The sequence below is a fragment of the Arachis duranensis genome, chromosome 3, assembly GCF_000817695.3.
Source record: "Arachis duranensis cultivar V14167 chromosome 3, aradu.V14167.gnm2.J7QH, whole genome shotgun sequence".
Lineage (NCBI taxonomy): Eukaryota > Viridiplantae > Streptophyta > Magnoliopsida > Fabales > Fabaceae > Arachis > Arachis duranensis.
The window spans coordinates 68,893,157-68,902,297 of record NC_029774.3 but is presented as its reverse complement, the minus strand read 5'-3'; positions in this window follow the sequence as shown (position 1 = coordinate 68,902,297).

The following is a 9,141-nucleotide window of genomic DNA, read 5'->3' as shown; positions in this document are numbered from 1 at the left end:
AAAATTCTAATGGTTATTTTTATATATTGTTAGCTGTGGATTACGTTTCCAAATGGGTGGAAGCAATTCCTACCCGCACTGATGATGCTAACACTGCTGTTTTCTTTGTGAGAAACCATATTATTTGCTGCTTTGGATCACCACGAGCAATCGTGAGCGATCAAGGCACCCATTTTTGTAACAGGAGACTAACAGGATTAATGAAGAAGCATGGAATAATTCATAAGGTTGAAACAGCATACCATCCTCAGACCAATGGGCAAGCCGAGGTGTCAAACAGAGAGATAAAGCGTATCTTGCAGAAGATAGTCAAACCTCATAGAAAAGACTGGAGCACCATGCTACAAGGAGTGCATATAAAACACCCATTGGGATGAGTCCTTTCCGCTTAGTTTATGGAAAAGCTTGTCATCTCCCAGTTGAAGTAGAGCACAGAGCCTTTTGGGTAGTTAAGGAGTGCAACATGGGAATTGAGAAAGCCGGAGCTGAAAGGAAGTTGCAACTGCAAGAACTGGAGAGCCTTCGCCTAGAATCTTATGAGAACTCAAGAATATACAAGGAGAAGATGAAGGCTGTACATGATCAGCACATCAAGAGAAAAGAGTTCCAACCTGAGGATTTAGTCCTCCTTTACAAATCTCGACTGAAGCTCATGCCAGGCAAGTTGAGATCAAGATGGGAAGGTCCGTACAGAGTAGAGAAGGCCGAACCATACGGAGTTTATCACCTAAGCCATCCTTCAACCTCTGAACTTATCAAAGTTAATGGACAATGTCTAAAGCTGTACCATGGCGAGAAGATGTAGAAAAACAAGGAGCTTGAGATCTTCCTCTTGGAAAATCCCCACTTAGCAGAAGATTGAGCTAGTGGAGCATCCAACTTACGGACGTTAAAGCAAAGTGCTAGGTGGGAGACAACCCACCATGGTATGATCGTTCTTTTCTTTATTTTTAGTTTTTTCTATTCAATAACTCTTCTTTTTATCAGTACTTTCGTGCATCTGCATTTACATACTTTTAATTCTCAAAAAAAAATGCCACGCGATGCGACCGCATCAGCGACGCAACCGCATCAGCGACGCGTCCGCGTCGCAAGAAGAGGGGAGAAAATAAAAAACGAACAGAGAGTCACGCTGGAGCATGGCTGGAGGCGTGCCAGTGGCACAAATCATCCCATGCGACCGCGTCGCTGACGCGTCCACGTCACATGGGAATAATGGCCTCCCACGCGACCGCGTGCCTCACGCGGCCGCATGCTCTGATTTTCGACGTAAAAAGGGTGCACAACAAATTATTGTGCGAGAGTGGTGCTGGATTGGTCCTGGACGCACAATCCCTATCACGCAACCGCGTCGCTGACGCGTTTGCATCATTACTTTCTGAAGCCCACTCACACGATCGCATGCCCCACGCGATCGCGTCACCCCAAATTTGGCAAATATATAAATTTGAACAGAGAGTTGTGCAGGCGCGAGGCTGCACTCGCGCTTGAAGCATAACATGGGTCACGCGACCGCATGACGGACGCGACCGCGTCAACTGAATTAAAGCGCAATCACGTGAACGCGTGCCTCACGCGGCCAGGTCGCTTGCGCCGCACAGCTCATCCCAAATTGCCAAAATATCTTATCTTTCTCTTCTCCAAATCCTAATTTTTCTTTTCCCTCCTTATTTCTTCCTTCTCCCTTCTTCCTTCTTCCCTCCTTCTCACTTTCTACTTTCTCTCTCTTCCCACCATTATCAAGATTTTTCTTCTCTTCTTCCCTCTTAACTTTTCTATTCTTCTTCTTTATTTATGTTTTCTTCTTTCTTCTTCTTTCTTTTTAATTTCTTTGCATATGTTTTCTTTTTCTTTCTTTTCCCTTTTTTATTGGTGTTGGAATTTTTTTGGTCATTGTGGATTGTTTCATAATTATTTGGCAATTATATTTTTTTTAAAGGGGTTGCTTGCATGTTCAATTTATTATTTTCATTGGATTATTTACCATGCATGCTATGTGTTTGTGAAAAAGCCCATATGACATTATGCACTTTTCTACATTATCATATCCTACTATTCAATGCATGATTTTCACAAATTCCCTTTACTATTTTATTAATTGCATTTAATTGCCAATACAAACGTGATAGTTTGTTATGAAGTGATGCTTGATCTATGCTACTCATGCCCTTGCCGGCATGCCAATAAACATCTTGCATCTACTTCCCTATCGTGCACTTATTCTTTTCCATTTATTGATCTCTTCACATGTTGTCATGACCATGTGTTTATTTCATTCATCTTTACCGTGCAATGATTATCATTCACTCAATCCCCTTCCTTGCTTTATCGCTTTAGATTTAACTTACTTTCTCTTCCCCTTTTTAGAATGGCCACCAAGAAATGCAAAGAGAAAGCTACCCATAAACCCACCGCAAGGAAAGGAACGAAGAGATCATTAGTGGCAGAGCCTTCTTCAACTACAGTCAAGCCCTCAACAAAAAGAATTAAAAAGATTATCAAGGTTGATGAAAAGGAAAGAGCCTTCCCAGCAAAGGATACTGCACGATTCCCAAATCACTACTGTGAGCAGATGTTTCCTATTCTGGCAGCTCGAAATTACAACAATGAACACCTTCTTATCCTTCTGCCTCGTATTGCTGAATTTGTTGAGGCACAAATTGCACAAAGACATTGGGGATTCTTACAGAGACAGCCACGATAGGTTAATCTTTCTTGGGTTGTTGAGTTCTACTCCAACTTCCACCTGCCGACTCTGCAGTTTGTTTATTTACACCAGAAGCAAGTCCCCATTACAGAAAAGGCCATTCAGCAAGCCTTAGATCTCCCCCTGCTCCAGAAGGATTGGACGCTTTTCAGAAAACCGCGATCAAGCGCCAGGCATACACCTTTGACTGGGATGCTGTTCTCAGAGTTATCGCTCGACCTTGCAGTAAATGGATCTTCGGCTACCATCGTTCCCGTCCTAAGGGAATCTCGGCTTCTGCACTCACCTTAGAGGCTCATGTATGGGCACAGATTATGTCCCATTACGTATTCCCGAGTACTCATGAGTCCTCCTTCACGGCAGACATGGCCGTTCTACTATGGTGCATCCTCACTGACCAGCCTCTTAATTTACCAAGACATATCCGGAATGCTATGGAACAAGTGCAGATCGTGGGCAACCTACCTTTCCCCGCATTGGTCTCTGATCTTATCTCAGCAGCCAGAGTATCCTACAGAGCTGGAGACACCAAAACCATTCTTCCACGGGATGATCAGTATGTCCCTAACGGGAGATATCTCAGGCCAAAACTTGCCACTACCAGCCAGTCCACAGAGGATGATGCAGCTCCTCCACCATCTACTAGTCAGCTGTTGCACCAAATCCTGAAGCGATTGGACCAACAAAAAAGAAAGCAAAGCTCCAAGAGCGCCGCAACCACCGTTGTTTCAAATACCTCAAGGAGCTACTTACAGGCAATCACCGACCCAATGACGATCCAGGCACTCCGGACTCCACTTCTTTCACCAGCACAGGGAACCACGACGGTCCCGACTGTGGAGACACTGCCACCAGCCCACCACTGTTCCTTACAGATGGCACCGAGGACGGTGCAAATCCTTAAGTGTGGGGAGGTCGGTCAGTACTTGACTTCTGGAGGTAATTTCTTTTTCCTAGCACCAATAAATTAGGATATTTTAGTTAGATTTTCTTTCTTTTATAGAATAGGATAAATTGCATAGTAATAGGTTAGTTGCATGCATGTTCTACTTGATTGAAAAGACAATAAGTTTCTTCTAATACTCTATCTTTGGAAAAAATTTTCACTAATTTTAATTAAAAAATTTTTTTATGATAAATCTGCTTGAAGTTGTATTTGGAACATGATTTTTGAGCTAAAGAACATACAACCTGTGAAGATTTGAGCCTTTATGCATGGTTACATTATTTAACCATAATTATTTTATTCTTGTGTGTTTACTTCTCTATGATTGTAATCTATATTTTGTTTCATCCTATATGTCCAATATTTATTATGTTTGTATGCTTGCATATGATTGAGGTCATTATTTGTTTAAACTTACTTATCCAAATTAAGCCTACCCTTTTCAATTACCTTTGTTAACCACTTTGAGCCTTTAAATCCCATTTGTTCTATATTTTACCACATTACTAGCCTTAAGCGAAAAAACAATTGTATATCCCAAATCGAATCTTTGGTTAGCTTAAGATAGAATTGTATATGCTAGTTAAGTATGGGAAATTGTGGGAACAAAAGTTATTAAGGAAATATGTCATGATAATACAATGGGAATTTGGATACCTACTCATGTGAAACTATAAGAATTAAAAATTTATGTGCATTGATAAGCTATGTTTATTTTTATGTCTATATTAAAAAAATCAATAAATAAATAAGAGGACAAAATTACCCCAATGCTGAATTAAGAATTCAAAGATCAATGCACATATGATAAAAAAAAATTTTTGATTCATGAGTATGGAATGTAAAAGGGAATTCTGGGTAGCTAGGTAAGAATTCTAAGGTTATATAAAATATATAGGTTGGGTTAAAGCTTGAGTTAATTAAAGATTCAATTTATAAGCTCATTTAACCATATATGTATCCCTACCCTTACCTTGGCCCCATTACAACCTTGAAAAGACCTCATGATGTTTGCATTGGTATATTAACTGTTGTTGATTGGTTAGGAGAAGAACAAAAGTTAGAGAGCATGATTAGAGAAGGATATAGTGATTATCCTATACACTTGAGAGATTAGAGCGTATATACATCATCAGTGAGGGTTCAATGCTTGAATTTCCATGTTCCCTGCTTTCATGAGCTATCTTCTTGCACTTTTATATGTCTTACTGTATAATGATAGAATTAGTGGAATTTGATTTGTAATTGTTTTGAAGAGCTTATTTACTTTTGATCAAGTGGGCAAGAATTATAGTTGCATTCATATATATAGGTTGCATTGCATTGCATGAGTTTCTACATGTTCATACTTATTTATCTTATCTCCTTCAGTTAAGCATGAGGACATGCTAATGTTTAAGTGTGGGGAGGTTGATAAACCACTATTTTATGGTTTTTATTGTGTTTAATTGTGTGGTTTTATCATGATCCTTACCCACTTATTCATTAATTTAGCATGCATTTATATTTCCTTCCTGAAATAATTACATGATTGAAAACTGCTTCCTAGTGACTTTTAATTATGCATTTTAATTCTCCTTTATTCCATTCGATGTCGTAATCTGTGTGTTAAGTGTTTCAGGCTTTATAGGGCATGAATGAGTTGGAGATTGGAAAGGAAGCTAGCAAAAATGGAAGGAACACGAGAAATTGAAGAGATAACCAGCGAGAAGTGACGCGGCCGCATGGCTCACGCGTTCGTGCGAAAGAGGAGAAATCGCAGTGACGCGGCCACATGGCTCACGCGACCGCACGGATTGGAAAAGCACAAGTGACGCAGAAGCATGGATGACACGAACGCGTGGCAGTCGTACCGAACAACCCCCCAATCAACCACCGGTGAAACCCCTTTCAGACTAACATACGGCGTGGAGGCTATCATCCGAGTAGAGATAGGAGACCCAAGCCCAAGGAGAACGGTCGGGGGTAACGATGAAGAAGCAGAGCGAGGCCTCATCGACGAGGTAAGAAGCATAGCCCACATCAGAGAGCTAGCCCTAAAACAAAGAATCAGTCTAAGGTACAACCACGGCGTCATCCGACAAGAATTCGTACCAAACGACCTCGTCCTACGACGAAACGACGTCGGTGCCCCGACCATGGGGGAACGAAAACTCACCCCCAATTGGGAAGGACCTTACAGAATCAAAGCTATCATCGGAAAAGGAGCATACAAGCTCGAGCGGCTAAACGGCGAAGAAATCCCGAGGACATGGAATGCCGCCAACTTACGACGATACCACACCTAGACTGACCCCTCTTGGTCATCCCTTAACTTTATTTCTTTCTTCTATCATTACATATTGTTCTTCTCCTTTGTTTTATTTCATTTTTTTATTTACATTTTAAGTGTCAATATCGGGTACTCTTTCCTGCCATAAATGGAGGGTTTTAACGAGGCCCAACCATCAATAAAATTCCATTAAGCTATTTTTCTCTCCCTGAATGAAGAACAAAAACACGGCTACAACTAGGGGCACTGATCACCCCTTGGGCCCAAAGTATGGATATCCACGAGAAATCAACCCCACGACGGTCCGTTTGTCCCAAACAAAGGATACGAATAACCAAAAAATAGAACAGCTTAAAACAGAATATAGAAAAAAGCCCGAACGGCCTAAACAATATTAAAAGCAAGTCCAAAACCACGAGTTTACGGTTACACAGCCACATGGCCAAAAAAAACTCAAAACGGTCCAAAACAGAAAAGTCACAATAAAGAATTAATCAAGGCTGACAATCTCGCCATCTCGGACAGTCTTAAAAGCTTCCATCACGGACACGTCCGCTCCAGGCGCCAACACCAGAGCCTGGGCCCTCATCGTCTCCTCGGTTGCAGCAATAGCCTCTTTCACATCAGCAAGCAACACAGTCTTCTCCTCTCTCAAACCCACAACCTCCGCCTGCAAACCAGCCACCTCATCCTTCAACGTACCAACATCAGCCAAAAGCACGGCTGATCGGGACTCGGCATCTGTGCCTTCCTCCTCTCTTCACCAAGTTGAGACAAAAGTGAAGTCTCAACCTCGGAAAGATGAAGGATCTCAGCACCAGACTCCTCGGATGCCTTCGCTGCCCGCTCCTTCGCCGACTCGGCATCCGTGAGCAACCCCTTCAGCCTCGCCACCTCGACCTGAGACTGACGAATCTTCTTATCCAGAAGGCCCAATGTTCCATCACAGGCTCGGCCTTCTAAACAATCACAGTAGAACGAAGAATGGAACGATAAAGAGACTTAGCCTGAAAAGTCACATCACATTCACGGAAAAAATCTTCCGTACCAGGCATAAGGAACTCATCGATGAAAGCTGGAGCATCGAAACGGCGATCCATCACCGACGGAACTGCACCTTCCCCCTCCACCAAATTCTCACTATCATCATCCTCTGACCGCTTTCGCTTACGAGAAGCACCCTCCGGCAACACCACAACCACGTCGTCATCAGCCCCCCACACCCCGACCTGACCCTTCGGTTCCACCTCCAGTCAATGTGAGATCCTCAGAGACAGTCCTAGCGTCACCGCTAGGCCGCGAGGTTGGAGTAGAAGGAGTACCACCCGAAGGAGTCCCCTGAGATAACTGAGCCTTCAACCTCGCAAGAGTTGTCAAACCCCCAGCCATCTCAACTGCAAAGAGAAAGAAAACTCTAAGTACCCAACTCGGAAAGCCAAAAAAAAAATCTCACACACCAACATAAGTCTGACAAGCGACAAGATCACCCATCACGTCCCGGGGATTAAGAGGACGCTCCCCAAACAGCTGCCACAGAACAAGAGCGACGTCCCGATCCTCCGCAGTCAAGAACTCCTGCGTCACCCGAGTAAGGACAGACGGCCCCGCCCCAAAATTCCAATATGTGGGGAACCGTCGCTCACCTTCCAACGTCAACCAAAACGGATGATGTCCCCTTGCAGGACGGACTTTAAAATACCCACTCTTAAACCCATGAAAGGAATCTTCATACAAACCGAAGACCCGACGATGAGGCTGAGCTCTAAAAGACACAAACCCCTTCTTGTGCTTCACCTCCTTAGTCGGAAGGGTACACAAAAAGAGAAAGAGAAAGACATTCACCGAGGCAGGAAGCTCTAAAAACTCGCACACAAGCTCGAAAGATCGAATCGCCGCCCAGCTATTCGGATGCAATTGGGACGGCGCCACAGAGCACTGACTCAATAGCTGCTGGACAAAAGGAGAAAAAGGGAGTTGCACGCCAAGTCGGGTGAACATTGCCTCGTACACCCACATCCAATCCGAAACGGTCGGTGAGTCGAGGTTGGTATAGCAAACCCTCTCATCAACCCCAGGAAGGGAAAGCTCGTAATGGCGTTCGGCGTCGCCACCCCCATAAACAACCCCCTGATCACGGAGTCGCTGAAGGTCTGCCTCCATCATCCGCGACGGCGTCCCCCACACGTCACTAGTAACCCAGGAATAAACGGAAGGAACACCCCCCGCTGGGGCCACCGGAGCCCTCATACCCTCAGTCCTCCGACGAGCCATACCTAAAACAGCGATGAGCACCACCGTCAGCCAAACCTCGCGGCAGAAAACGGTGGAAGAAACCAAATAGACATCACTACGCACTACCAAACAGTGGCGCTCATCCCCTCACAAAACCTACTACCCCATGGAAGGCAAAAACCACCATACAGAGACCATCATACACCATACACAATCCTAACCCGCACTAAACAAACATAAAACAAAAATGCAAAGGCAGACAAACATAAATCACATAAGAGACAGAGAAGGATACCAACCTAATAACGCGGAAGATGAGCTTGGAAATAATGGAGCAGGGAAGCAGAAAACTCAAACTCGAAGAAATGTTATACACAACAGAGAGAAGGAGATTTTTTTCAGAAAGAGAGTAAGAGAGAAATGAAACAAACGAGAAAAGTAAGAAGAAAAGCCAAAACAGTTTCAAAAAGGGCAGAAAGACGCCAATAACCCTGAAAAGTAGAAAGAAATGTAGGGGTGATGAGCGGATAATTTATACGCTTTTTGGCATTGTTTTTATATAGTTTTTAGTAAGTTTGAGCTACTTTTAGGGATGTTTTCATTAGTTTTTATGTTAAATTCACATTTCTGGACTTTACTATGAGTTTGTGTGTTTTTCTGTGATTTCAGGTAAATTCTGACTGAAATTGAGGGATTTGAGCAAAACTCTGAAGAAGGCTGACAAAAGGACTGCTGATGCTGTTGGATTCTGACCTCCCTGCACTCGAAATGGATTTTCTGGAGCTACAGAACTCCAATTGGCGCGCTCTCAACGGCGTTGGAAAGTAGACATCCAGGGCTTTCCAGCAATATATAATAGTCCATACTTTATTCGAAGAATGACGACGTAACTTGGCGTTAAACGCCAAGTACACGCTGCTGTCTGGAGTTAAACGCCAGAAAAACGTCATGATCCAGAGTTGAACGCCCAAAACACGTCATAAC